Below are 14,739 nucleotides of genomic sequence, written 5' to 3'. Positions count from 1 at the left end.
TCAGACCATGGGAACAGGGCTTTACGGGGGGTTTTATGGGGTAAAAATTGGTTTTTCTCACTTTTGACCCTCAAAACACAAAGTTTCCCAATTTCTCTTTATACCTTTTTAAAGAGCTTAAAAAAACAAATAATTTAGTATATAAAAGTATTTTTGTACGGTTATTGGTAACGGAGAAAATTTAAAAAATTTAAAATTCCCATGTTATTCTTATGGAGAATATTGTAAAATGTTGTAGTTTGGTTGTTTATGGATATATTTTGATCAATCTTGGCAAACTTATTTATTTTGTACTAAGCTATTAATATTTTACTAAAAAACACACTTTATTAGTTTCCTTGTAGCAGCAAACCTAGGTACTCATTTAAATAAAAAAAAATAATAAAAATAAAAAAAATATATATAAAAAATACATAATATATAAATATATATATATATATATATATATGTTATATATATAAATTTATATAATATATATAAATATAAAAAATATAAAAAAAAATAATTGTATATTGGTTTGTTTGGACCGTAAAAAAATATATATATATATATATATATATTTAATTGAAAATCAATTCAGACAAATGGAAATTCGCTTAGTTGTCAGGTTTGCTGCGACGGGGGTATTTTCATATATGACAACAGCTAATCTTAACTAAGCAGCAACAAAAAGCTGTGATACACAATAAGAACTGTCAAAGTAGGATTGTTTACAGTTAGGTTTGAGTTTTTAATTTAATGAATAATTTTTGATATTGTGCGAATGTTTGATTTTTTAAATTTTATTAAACTGCGTGTCCTCCCCCCATTCCCAATGCAAACGCAAAGCTTGAGTATAACTGCAATAAGTATTTTATAGTTATATGCCAACACCGTACAAAGGACGGGTGCTCTGCTAGTATTGAAATATTTACAAGAATGCAATAATAAGCTACAGACAAATAATCAATTCGGAATTACTACACATGCCATTGCTTACAGTCGAAATTCACAACGGCTGAATTTTACTCCCCATAGGGACTAAAAAGGCTTTCTACTGCTGTTTTTGCTTCAGTGTGACGAAAAATGTATATTTAGTTATGGTTTTTTAAAGTATAGATGTTGGGGGTGTTTATGCTTGGGGAGAGGCCCACATGAAATAAAATGCAGGCAGTGAGAATAGTGAGAAGGTCTGAATTGTACCTAGATTATGTCAATTTTATGAAAAAGTAAAAATAAGTAAGTAGGCCTACATATTATACCACAGCCGCCTTTAACTACAGGCCGCGGCCTTGTAGAATTGGCAACGTTGCAAGTGGTGCTGTCCAGCCCCGGAAGTCCCATAAGATAACATGGAAAGCAAGTGACACCAGCTCAGTAATTTACGGATTATTTATTTAAATTTAAATGTATGATTAATGATTATAAATCCATTAAAATATTTAATATAAAACATATAGTGTTCTAAACCAAAACAATTTTAATTGAAAATCTATTTCTACATTCAAACAGGAGTCGTTTTTTATAGCCCTAACCCACTAGCCCAGTGACCAATCCGTCCAATGTCCTACTCCTAGCCTATCCTATTCTAAAAAAATTCTCATTTCAAAACTAGGTAAGTTAAGCCCGGTTTTAGTCTTGTAGTTCAAAATAATTTATCTTCTCGCAACTCTGACTGTTCTGTTGGTTAGTAGGCTACTTGGTTTAAAGGAAAATGCAAGATTTACTTGACAGAAAGCAGGGCCGTCCAGAAAGCTCACTAACTTAGTAGCCTAGTAAACAAATATTCTGATAAGTTATACCAGTACCAGTAGCTTACTTAGTTGAGTTGACACCGAGCCAGTAACTTAGTTTGTACACTTTACAAATCAAACTAATAAGAGTTAATGACAAACGTCTTTGTGTTCAATAACGAAAATTCAGATGTTTTCCTTTATTTTTGTTGGTACACAACTACACAAGCCTTGATTAGCAATGTGTTTAAAATTCTTGTGAAGCTACAGTTTCACCCTAACCGTTGAAAGAAAAACCTCTAATCTAAAAACTCATTAGGCCTATTTCTTTTTCTAATGGCTTTACTTTGGTTGGACTAGGTAAGTTACAAGGATGATCAAACAAAAATTTTATCTCAGTCTCCCAAGCTGATTTAAGTTAGAGCTAATGTTAGGGGATATGGTAATTATAAATCACTTTTGAAACTTTAGAGTATTATGCCTAACTTAGGTAGGCCAAATAGTTTAGGCCCACAGGCCTGTCATTGGCATCTACTGGTACAGCTAAGCTAACACAAGCTTTGATATTTATTTATTTATTTATTACACACACGGCAAACGCCATTTTACAGGAGATTTGAGTTGAGATTGATAGTTAGTGCGATCAATAATTAAATATTTTAACAAATATGAAATACTAATAAATAATATGAAATATAATAGTAGTGGTGAACCCAGAAAGATACCCCACTTTCGGCGTTTTGGAGGCACTTTTAGGGCACTTTTTATAGGGGAAAAATGAGAAAAATGAGTGGCTCATTTTTTTGGCCACTTTTTTAAAGACCCAGCTCTCGACCTATACACCTCTATATAAATTTTCTACTTTTTTAATACTGAAAAACACGTCTGGAATATGGCTCATTTTTTTGGCCACTTTTTAAAAAATCCAGCTTTCGTCCAATACACCCCTATATAAATGTTCAAACTCTATTAACATTTCAAATCCACATCTATTCACATGTATATTCTCAAAATCATGTGAGATTTGCACGCGAACTCGGGCGCGCTCCCAGCAAACTTGATCATAATGATGTGCTCCCTTGGACATCCTTAGTGGAAATCCATGAGTTCTGGCTACTTGGGAACCCAAGCCATTTGACATACAACGAATCACCCTTTCTCCTAATTACCTTCTCTACCAAATACATGTCCTTATACTTGGTCTTTAACAACTCCTCTGTATAGAAGCCTCCCCTGATTATATTGCCATTTTCATCTTTCAAGATATAAGTCACAGGCTTTGTATTCTTCTTCTGCTATTGTAAATAGTTCCCCTGTCCAATTTGGAGTATAACCTTTACTAAAAACATGTTTATACTTGGAAATCCTTACGCTATCACCTACCTTATATCTTGGCTTTTTAACTTGCACTACTTTAGAAGTCAACCTCTCATGCACATATTTACTATTCTTAACATTCACTTGGTTAGGCTTCATTCCTATAGATCTATGTGTCAAATAAAGAAGTTTTATATTGATTAACAATTTTTATCTTAGGAATAAAATGTTACCAACTGAATTATTTGTAAATACAAAACAACAACAATCTCCAGATGATCTTAATAATAACTAGGGTTGCTTTCAGAGAGGTGAAAGCCAGTTGAGCGGAACAAACGTGATTTGATATTTGTATAAAAGTAACTAAATGTAAAAAATCAATAGATGCTGGTTTTATTGATTAAAATTATAATAATTCAGACTTGTTTTTACTACATCTTGTTATTCAGATACCTCTTCCAAAAGTGCATTATAGTAGTTTTGACCAGGAAAATATTATCAGTTTATTTGGTGCAACACAAATAAACAACTCGATCACCTACCTATAACCATAGATAAAACATACTCGCTATAACCTACACTTTACCTCCCAAATCTAACCTTATTTCAAAACATGTAGTCCCGAATACTTATAAACCCCGACCTACCTTCCCCACATGCCTAAATTAGACCAGTGTTCAATCTGCGTTTTATTAATAAGTGTAATAACTTACTGCACCGTCGATGTAATTCAACATAATATAACCTGTGATGTATTATCGGATTAAATATCGATTTCAATTCGGTTCAATATATCGCTTATTAAATCCTGATTTCTAACATTGGCTGTTTCTGATCAGCTGGCAACACAAATAGGTTCCCAAGAAAGTAGTCACTGGTTCTCTTGTTTACATTTTTCTTGTAAACAAAAAACTGTCATATGGCTACTTTAGTCCCATAAGCCTAATGTTAAAATTTGGAAATTTTAAGTTCGTTTTAAATTGCATTAGCATTATCTAATTGAAATTTGTTTGTTTATTAACCATCTCACTATTAGTCTAAGTAATCTTGTTAAGTTTAGCTGAAATGTGTTCTGCCGTTATTGAGTGATGTTGCTTTATTTGTTGCATTGAAGTTGATCCCAAAGAGCTACGCTCAACTAAATAAATATAAAAGAACAACAAACATATGACATCTTCTCTTCCCTTTTTTTAAAGACACGTTCTTCTTGGTGGATTTATTTGTCTACCAAATGAGGAAAAAAAATTAGGCTCAGTTCCAGGGTCATCAGATGTTTTGGGTTGTAGTTGTCTTAGCATTACCCCGTTGCGACGTAACATGCCTTCGTTTGTCTTAACTGTGTATGATCTTGGAGCTACTTTATTAACTATCTTCCCATCTTCTCTCCTATCAGGAATATACACATTGCATCCAATAGTGAATTGCTTTTCATCTCTCACTCCATGCCGTTTATTGAAGTAATCTGCTTGAGTTGCTCTATATAGTTTGTCCAATTCTCTAAATGTCTTGTGATCTACCATTTTAGGCTTGAGATCTTTCGTCAATGACGGTAGTCAGGTTCTTAGTCTTCTTCCCATCAACAATTCCGAAGGGCTGTACCCTGATGGACCTGTTGTTGACCTGTACTCCAGTAATGCAAGAGTGGGGTCTTTGTTCTTTGTAAGCATCTTTTTAAGCGTTTGGACTGCTCTTTCAGCTTCACCGTTTGCCTGATGGTGTAAGGGACTACAACAAATAGTTTTAAACCCAAAATCGGCTGCAAAGGCTCTCCATTCTGAGCTTGTAAACTGTGAGCCAGAATCAGAAATTACGATTTCAGGGATCCCATGTCGAGCAAAACAGGCTTTCATCTTCTTGATTAGTTCATCTACAGTCATTGTGGACACATTTATCATTTCCAAGTACCGTGAATAATAGTCCACAACAGCCAAGTATTTGCCTTTCACAAAGTCAAAGTAATCAACTGCTATTCTTTGCCATGGATAGTCAGGAGTGTCTGATTGAATCATTTTTTCTGACTTTTGGTTTTGGTGTTTAGCACAAGTGTCACAATTTTCAATCAAGTTATTTATCTCTGTTGTAATTCCTGGCCAAAACACAGATTGTTTCGCTCGGAGGACTGTGCGTGTAGACCCGAAATGACCATCGTGCAGTTTATTAATGATATCTTTTCTAAGTTCAAATGGGATAATAATTCTTTCTTTATAACATATCAAGTCTTCTATTATAGATAGGTCGTCTTTAAAGGTATACCACTTTCTCATACTCTCTGGCACATCCTTCTTATATTTAGGCCATCCATTTTCTGTGTATTTCACCAACATCTGACATTCTTCACACAGGATCTGGGCATTCTTTATTTGTTCCAATCTTGACTGTGTTGCTGGAAAGTTTAAAGATATTACCTTAATGTGTGCCTCTACCTCTTTTGTGAACTCATCTGTAGAATCTGGGATCGGCGCTCGGCTTAATGTGTCTGCTGTAAACATTTCTTTTCCGGGAATGTGTTCGATGGAGTAGTAAAATTTCATCAATCGCATTTTGAATCTCTGAATCCTAGCTGGTATTGTGTCTAGGTCTTTGCTTCCAAGGAGTGAAACTAATGGTTTGTGGTCTGTTAGGATTCTAAATTTTTTTCCAACTAAAAACTTAGAAAACTTTTCTGCGGCCCATGCACATGCAAGAGCTTCCTTTTCTATCTGGGCATATCGTCTTTCACAGTCCTGTAAGGTCCTTGAAGCAAACATCACTACTTTGGGAGATTTATCTTCAACCTGAAGTAACATTGCACCCAATCCATATGCTGATGAATCGGCTATAACAATAGATTCAGCATTTACATCATACTTAGTTAAAGATATATTGATTCATTGACGGTCTGTATAATGTCTGAAAGGGCTTCTTGATGTTGACTTGTCCAACAAAATTGTCTATTCTTTCTAGTAAGCTCACGGAATGATTCAGTTTTATCAGCTAAGTTTGGAATGAACTTGTTCAGTTGATTCAACATACCATTTAATCGTCGAACTCCCGCAATATCTTTAGGAGGGGGAAGTTCCTCGAGTGCTCGTATACGATCAGGATCAACCTTGATACCATCACAGTCGATCAGGTTTCCAAGAAACTTCACAGATGTTTGGGAAATAGAACATTTTTCTTTGTTCAGTACAACCTTTGCTTTTTTTAAGCGATCTAATACTTGAGTGAGCCGGTAATCATGCTCCTCTTGTGTTCGGCCATGTATAAGTATGTCATCCATGTGACATAATACCCCATCGATACCATTTAAAAGTTTAAACATCTGTGTAGTGAAAAACTCTGGTGCGCTTGTAATGCCAAAGGGTAATCTCTTGAAATAAAATCTTCCGAATGGAGTAATAAAAGAAGTTAGTTTAGCTGTGTCAGGTGATATTTTTATCTGCCAAAACCCTGACTGGGCATCTAGTTTTGAAAATATTTTAGAGCGCCCAATTTGCCCTAGTGTTTCTTCTACATCTGGTAGTATTATCTTTGGCCGTTTAACATTCCTATTAAGTTCAGTGTAATCAACACACAAACGTAGACTACCATTGGGCTTGAGTACTGGTACTATTGGTGCACACCAGTCAGTTGGAGACTCTACTTTTTCTATCACTCCTAAGTCCAACATTCTGTTCAATTCTGTCTCCACTTTTGAACGTAAAGGAATTGATATGTTTCTTGGAGCTCGAACCGAGTGCGGTTGAGCGTTTTTGTTCAATTCAATCTTATATTCTCCTGGAATGCTACCCAGACCAATGAAAAGCTCAGGGTGGCTCGTTAATACAGAGTCTAAGGTAATTGAGTTAAGTCCTGCAGTATCAGCTTTTCTGAGGGTTATGAGATTTAAAGATTTAATCGCAGGAATTCAAAGTAAAGGTTCATTTAATCCTGCAACAACATACACCTTTTCTTTTACCATTTTCCCATCGTAAGCTATGTCTGCTATAAACATACCTCTTACATCTAGTTCCCTCTGATCAGCATTCCTAAGTATACGGTCAGATTTCATAAGTTTTGCATGAATTACATTTGAAGGAATGGCTGTAACTTATGCGCCTGAATCAAGTTTCGCTTTAACTAACTGGTTATTGATAAATATTTCTACATACCAAGAACTGGAGTCATAGCATGAAGCATTCACAGGTCCTAAATATGCTACTGAAGCTTCAGTGTTGTCAGGCTTGTCCAAACGTCCTATTTCGTTGAGTCTCTTCGTGTTGTCCGTTGTTTTAGTCTCTAATAATCTGCTTCTGCAATGTTTGGCAAAGTGACCGATTTTTTGGCAGTAATGGCATGTTAAATCTTTAGCAGGGCATGGGGTGCATTGGACCTCCACAGTTCCAACAACATTCTTTCCTAGCTGTCTTTAAATCATGGGTTTTGTTAAATCTTGCACTTTGTTTTTGGTCTGATTTGATTCGGTCAACTTCTGCATGTTTTCCTTGGCATATCACTTCTAGTTCAGCTGCTTGTTTGCTGATGGACGCTTTTTGTTTGCATTTTTGAACTGCTTCTTCCAATGTAAGATTTGAATCTTCTTGTAATTGGGCCGATAAACGTTTATCAGTTATACCCACTACAATTCTATCACGTATTAGTTCTGCTTTAAGGTTCTTGAATGAACAGTGTGTTGAATGAGTCTAAGGTAATTGAGTTAAGTCCTGCAGTATCAGCTTTTCTGAGGGTTATGAGATTTAAAGATTTAATCGCAGGAATTCAAAGTAAAGGTTCATTTAATCCTGCAACAACATACACCTTTTCTTTTACCATTTTCCCATCGTAAGCTATGTCTGCTATAAACATACCTCTTACATCTAGTTCCCTCTGATCAGCATTCCTAAGTATACGGTCAGATTTCATAAGTTTTGCATGAATTACATTTGAAGGAATGGCTGTAACTTCTGCGCCTGAATCAAGTTTCGCCTTAACTAACTGGTTATTGATAAATATTTCTACATACCAAGAACTGGAGTCATAGCATGAAGCATTCACAGGTCCTAAATATGCTACTGAAGCTTCAGTGTTGTCAGGCTTGTCCAAACGTCCTATTTCGTTGAGTCTCTTCGTGTTGTCCGTTGTTTTAGTCTCTAATAATCTGCTTCTGCAATGTTTGGCAAAGTGACCGATTTTTTGGCAGTAATGGCATGTTAAATCTTTAGCAGGGCATGGGGTGCATTGGACCTCCACAGTTCCAACAACATTCTTTCCTAGCTGTCTTTAAATCATGGGTTTTGTTAAATCTTGCACTTTGTTTTTGGTCTGATTTGATTCGGTCAACTTCTGCATGTTTTCCTTGGCATATCACTTCTAGTTCAGCTGCTTGTTTGCTGATGGACTCTTTTTGTTTGCATTTTTGAACTGCTTCTTCCAATGTAAGATTTGAATCTTCTTGTAATTGGGCCGATAAACGTTTATCAGTTATACCCACTACAATTCTATCACATATTAGTTCTGCTTTAAGGTTCTTGAATGAACAGTGTTCGGCCATTGAGCTTATGTCTGCCAGAAATGTATCAAATAATTCATCTGGTTGTTGTGATCTTGAATTAAACTTTGCTCGTTCGTATATGACATTTCTTTTGCCAGTAAATATGTTGTCAAAGGCTTCTGTTACAGATTCATATGAGGCTTTGTCATCTTCTGAGAGGTGTGCTGTTGATAATATATCCTCAGAATCAGGCCCCATACAGTAAATCAAGCAGCTTACTTGTTTTACTTGAGGTTCATTGTCCAGTCCTGATGCAATTCTATACCTTTCAAATCGCTTAAACCACTTTTCCCATAACTCTGGATATTTGGAATCAAAAGGTTCAGGAGGTTGAAACATGACTGATGTAGTCCTATTTTGCTGCTGTCTTGGTTCTAGAACATTATGTGTTTCTGATGATTGATTTGATTTGTTTCCTCTGATTGATAATCTATTGTTTTTTGGCATTTTTAAAAAAACTAAACCGCTGCCACCATGTCAAATAAAGAAGTTTTATATTGATTAACAATTTTTATCTTAGGAATAAAATGTTACCAACTGAATTATTTGTAAATACAAAACAACAACAATCTCCAGATGATCTTAATAATAACTAAATAAATATAAAAGAACAACAAACATATGACACTATGCACCTTATTATTATATTTTCGAATTAACTTTGGAAGTAAATCCAACCATTTATAACTCCCCTGAGCACTAAATTCTCTATATAACCAATTCTTTAAAGTTCTCTGAAACCTCTCCACAATTGCAGCCTTAGTTGTAGAAAATGTGTGATAGTGATTAATATTTAATTTTTTCATTAGTTTGCTAAAATATTGATTAAAAAATTCTTTTCCATTGTCAGATTGAATGTTTTTAACCCCCTTTGGTAGAATGGTTTTAATGGCTTCTGTAACCACCAACCCTGTCTTATTCTTTAGTGGAGCAGCATAAGCTTTTTTAGAAAATGTATCTATTAAAGTTAAAATATATTTATTGCCAGAATTTTCTCTAGCATAGTTTTGCATATCAATTAAATCTATTTGTATGGTTTCGTTTATACCCAATACTTTAAAAGACCTTCTAATGAAATTCTTTCTTACAGGCTTATGAAGTTCGTATGCAATTTCATTCATTTTTTATAACATCATCCTTTCCTGTAACTCTAAATACATCACCATTAGCCCCAATCAATAGATTATCTTCCATTCTTTTAAATACATAGTTTTCTGGTATATATGGTCTATTATCTATATACTTAAATCCACTCAAAGATGTGGGGTCAGCAACTAATAAATCAGGATTATATTCCATCAAATTAAAATAGTTTTCTCCATATACAAATTTTGATCCATCGTAATGCATAGATTGTGACATTAAACAAATATCATCCAAATGTTCCCCCTCTGGTAGATTTCTTATAAATTGTTTTTTGGCATCCCAACATTTTTCTTTTTTATCAAAAGTTATAGTCTGTTCTTTTATAACACAGTCAGTGTCATCAATGGCAGGTTTAACACGTACTAACCTTTACTATTAAAACTCCAATAGCCTGCTTCCATTTTTGGAACTTGTGAAACATTCACAGCATCTTTACTATCTGTACCTTCCATCAAATTACTAATTTTCTGTTTCTTTGCATTCCAAACACCATTCTCTGATTCTAAAAATTCATAATTATTATCGTCTTGTACAAATTTACCATCTTCTTTTCGTATTAAAGTCTGTTGTAAAGTGGGCACATCATCTAAACTTTCAGCCTTTCCCACATTAGTAAGTTTCTGTTTTTTAGCATTCCAATTTTTATTCTTAGATTCTAAAAACTCATATTTAGTTTTACCTTGTAAAAAGACATCACCTTTTCTAGTTAATGTCTGTCCCAAAGTTGATACATCATCTACAAACTCCCCATCTTTAACATTACCAATTTTACGGTTTAAACAATTCCAACTATCGTCTTGTAAATTTAAAGTAGGTTCATTACTAGCCCTAGGTTCTGCAGGCTTATTATATGGATTATATAAACGATAAAATTTATCTATAAACATATTTTTATTTAATAAATAATTCCACTTTCTCTTAATTCCTCAATAATGGAATCTATTTCATTATCCACTCCTGAGTTACCGGCTTGGCGACTTAGCCAAAGAAGTCTTAACCTATCTACAAGCTCATTAGGATCATCCCAATAAATATAGTCTATTTTATTACCAGTCACTTGTCTCAAACCTTCACCAACAGATTTAAAAAGAGGTTTAATTATATTAAGATATTTATTATGTCTATTACTTGAAATTGGTGCACCATCTTTGTAACTCTTTAAATGTCCATTTGTAGCTTCCAAAATCTCTTTATAATTTTGCAAATCAGCCTGAGTATAATCCTCAGGTTCTTTTAAAGTTAACGATTGCCACAAACCTTTTGTCCCCTTGTAGGTTTTATTTGCAATTGTAACATCATCATTGGCAATATCAACTTCCTTATTTCCAATAACAAATTTATTTGCTTCTCGTCTAATACCATATGTAGTGTCTGTCATACTACTTTTACTGAGGTAATTTCCTAAATAGTCTAATGCTAAAAGACCAAAATCTAATTTCTGTGGGGTGGATTGCTGTAATGGTTGCAATCTTGGTATTATTGGTATTCTAGATGGAGTCATTGGGAGAATCTCCATTCGAGGCCTCTCTGTTTTGGCAATTTTTTTTAATTCTTGTAATAGCTCTATTAAAGGTTGGAATGTTTGAAACCTCTCTTCAGCCTCTAGAAACTTGCCACGTTTTAAAGCTCTATATTTCTCTCGTATTTGATTTGCAGAGTCAACCAATTCTTGTTGAATGTTTTTCATCTTTTATTTACATTTTATTTATCTCATTTGACAAAGGATTGTACTCAAACACTTTATCATGTATTATCAAACAATATGCAGATGTATTTGCTGGCACATTTTCTGCAGTTTCAATCTCTAATTTAATATCAACAATTCCTTCCTTCACTGTTTCGTTCTGTCTAGAACAGTCTATTACAATTAGTGGATATTTCTTCATAAACTCAGCCCTACTAATCATAGGATCTGGGATAGTATTATAGTAAGTCTCTCTAAACCTCATAAACATCTCATAAGCTTTAGAGACATCTCCATTTTCAAAGTCGAGATTTAAATCACTAAAAGGATAATATTCAGAGTTTAGAAATACTTTGAGATTTTTTAACTTACAGTGATCAAATTCATCAGTTCTTTTTCGTGCACTATTATCCCTAGCTGTTTGGAAACCAAATATAATATACCTAGGCTTCTCCAAACTTGAAGATGTCTTTACTGACCATGTATGTCTTGTAGTATTGGGATATGATGGAAGTTCATGCAACTCTAAGCTTCTAAATGCAATTTGCAAATTTTTATTTTGCAGTAACATCTTTTGTAATTGTAACTTCTCCCCATCTGATGGTATTACATGTGGCATCACCCATTGAATTGAGTTAAGTGTAATTTTAGGAATCATATCAGCAGTACCACTGGCTGGAGCACTAGTGGTTGTTAATATACAATTCAAATCATTTTTGGATCTTTTTAACACCAATTCTTGTTTGACATTTACTAATACCTTATTAAAATCCTCAAATACACCCATTAACAGTTCTAATGGCAAACAAGTACTAAACTTGCCACCTTTATGGAACTCTTTTAAATTCGTGTCAGAATCAAATGCCACATTTGACAATTTAGTTGTTTTATTGTAAGAGCTCAATATTTTCATAAGACTAGAAATTCCTGGGTTTCTTACAATGTCTATTTCTTTACCTGCGACTTCATATCTAATTTCATCAAATAAGAATGCAAATGCATTATTTATAAAATGACCTTTATCATGATTTTCAATTTCTCCCTTAATATACAGATAACTCCTACATGGGAGAGTTAGCAAATCTTGATTATTAATACATATTCGAATTTCATCAGAATTATTTATTGCCAAAGTGTTGTGGGGAACATAGGAGTGATTTGTAATTTTAACCACACTATCGTCGAATTGGGATTTCCCTGTAACGTCTAGAAAATCTTCCATTTTTATTAATAGAAAATTTTAACTTTAGTCCTATTGACTTTAGGAACCTAGCATTTTGTACACTTATAGATAAATTCTTATAAATTCTCATATCTTTTTTATATGACAAGTAATTGTAGTTTCTTCTCCGTTAAAGTCAATTGCCTTGTCGTGCTGATCGGCAAATGTAATACTGACAACATCTAAACTTCTCTTATTTACAGGAAAATATATAATATTTCTTGGAACTTCAATAATTTTGTAGCCAGGAGGAGCTTCTGGATAAAAGCTATGTATGGTGTGTGATTTGTTGCCATTTAAATAGGACCCGTTTGCGATATTACATTTTACTCTAATCACATTTACATTATTAATGTTTATTTTATTTGTAGATTCAAACTGAACACCAGGAGTAGAAACACCTTTAAATCCCAATAAAACAGACCCTAAACATGGTTTTGTAAAATCAAACACGTGGCTAGAAAGTAATGTCGCTTTCATAGTTTTGTTATTAGCTGTAAGGAAAAAGTTTGGAATTTGCTTTTGAATTTCCTTTGCAAGCTCAACCACCTCATATGTTCCTTCAGAAATTTCTATTGTAACTGGAGCATTGTGGTTATACATTTTACATTACATTTTACGTTACATTTTAACATGTTACATTTTAACTTCTTATATTTCCACATGTTACATTTTTACATGTTACATTTTAACATGTTTTACGATCAAGTCATTCCCTTGCAACTGACCTGGTAGCCTCGTCTAGTATGAGGATGGATGGGATTTTCAGTAGAGCGCGGGCGATAGCTATCCTCTGTTTCTGGCCCCCAGACACGGTAACTCCTCTCTCCCCCAGAATGGTACTGTAGCCATCAGGGAACTGTCGGATAAAACTGTCAGCATTGGCCAGCCCAGCAGCCTCGTACACCTGTGACAAAGATTAATTAAATTAGTAATACCAAACTAGTGACAGGTAATACAAACAAATTAACATAGAATCAAACCAGCTACCTTCTAATTACAAGGCGAGTACAGCAGTACTATAATCACTCAACCACCAAGCTGACATAAAAACTTTTACTCATACCAGTACTCATAACGTTTTTAATGTGTTACATTTTAACAAGTTACCTTTAAGCATGTTACATTTTAAAAGGTTACAATTTTACATGTTACATTTTTACATGTTACATTTTAATATGTTACATTTTAACACGTTACATTTAAGCATGTTACATTTTAAAATGTTACATTTTAACACGTTACATTTTAACATGTTACATTTTAACTTCTTATATTTCCACATGTTACATTTTTACATGTTACATTTTAACATGTTTTACGATCAAGTCATTCCCTTGCAACTGACCTGGTAGCCTCGTCTAGTATGAGGATGGATGGGATTTTCAGTAGAGCGCGGGCGATAGCTATCCTCTGTTTCTGGCCCCCAGACACGGTAACTCCTCTCTCCCCCAGAATGGTACTGTAGCCATCAGGGATATGTCGGATAAAACTGTCAGCATTGGCCAGCCCAGCAGCCTCGTACACCTGTGACAAAGATTAATTAAATTAGTAATACCAAACTAGTGACAGGTAATACAAACAAATTAACATAGAATCAAACCAGCTACCTTCTAATTACAAGGCGAGTACAGCAGTACTATAATCACTCAACCACCAAGCTGACATAAAAACTTTTACTCATACCAGTACTCATAACGTTTTTAATGTGTTACATTTTAACAAGTTACCTTTAAGCATGTTACATTTTAAAAGGTTACAATTTTACATGTTACATTTTTACATGTTACATTTTAATATGTTACATTTTAACACGTTACATTTAAGCATGTTACATTTTAAAATGTTACATTTTAACACGTTACATTTTAACATGTTACATTTTAACTTCTTATATTTCCACATGTTACATTTTTACATGTTACATTTTAACATGTTTTACGATCAAGTCATTCCCTTGCAACTGACCTGGTCGTCGTCGTCGTCGTCGTCGTCGTCGTCGTCGTCGTCGTCGTCGTCGTCGTCGTCGTCGTCGTCGTCGTCGTCGTCGTCGTCGTCGTCGTCGTCGTCGTCGTCGTCGTCGTCGTCGTCGTCGTCGTCGTCGTCGTCGTCGTCGTCGTCGTCGTCGTCGTCGTCGTCGTCGTCGTCG

The sequence above is a fragment of the Macrosteles quadrilineatus genome, unplaced genomic scaffold, assembly GCF_028750875.1.
Source record: "Macrosteles quadrilineatus isolate MER2022 unplaced genomic scaffold, UCM_ALF_1.0 Scaffold_313__1_contigs__length_105967, whole genome shotgun sequence".
In the NCBI taxonomy this organism is placed as follows: Eukaryota; Metazoa; Arthropoda; class Insecta; order Hemiptera; family Cicadellidae; genus Macrosteles; species Macrosteles quadrilineatus.
The sequence above is the reverse complement of the archived record's forward strand: the minus strand, read 5'-3'. Positions refer to the sequence as shown.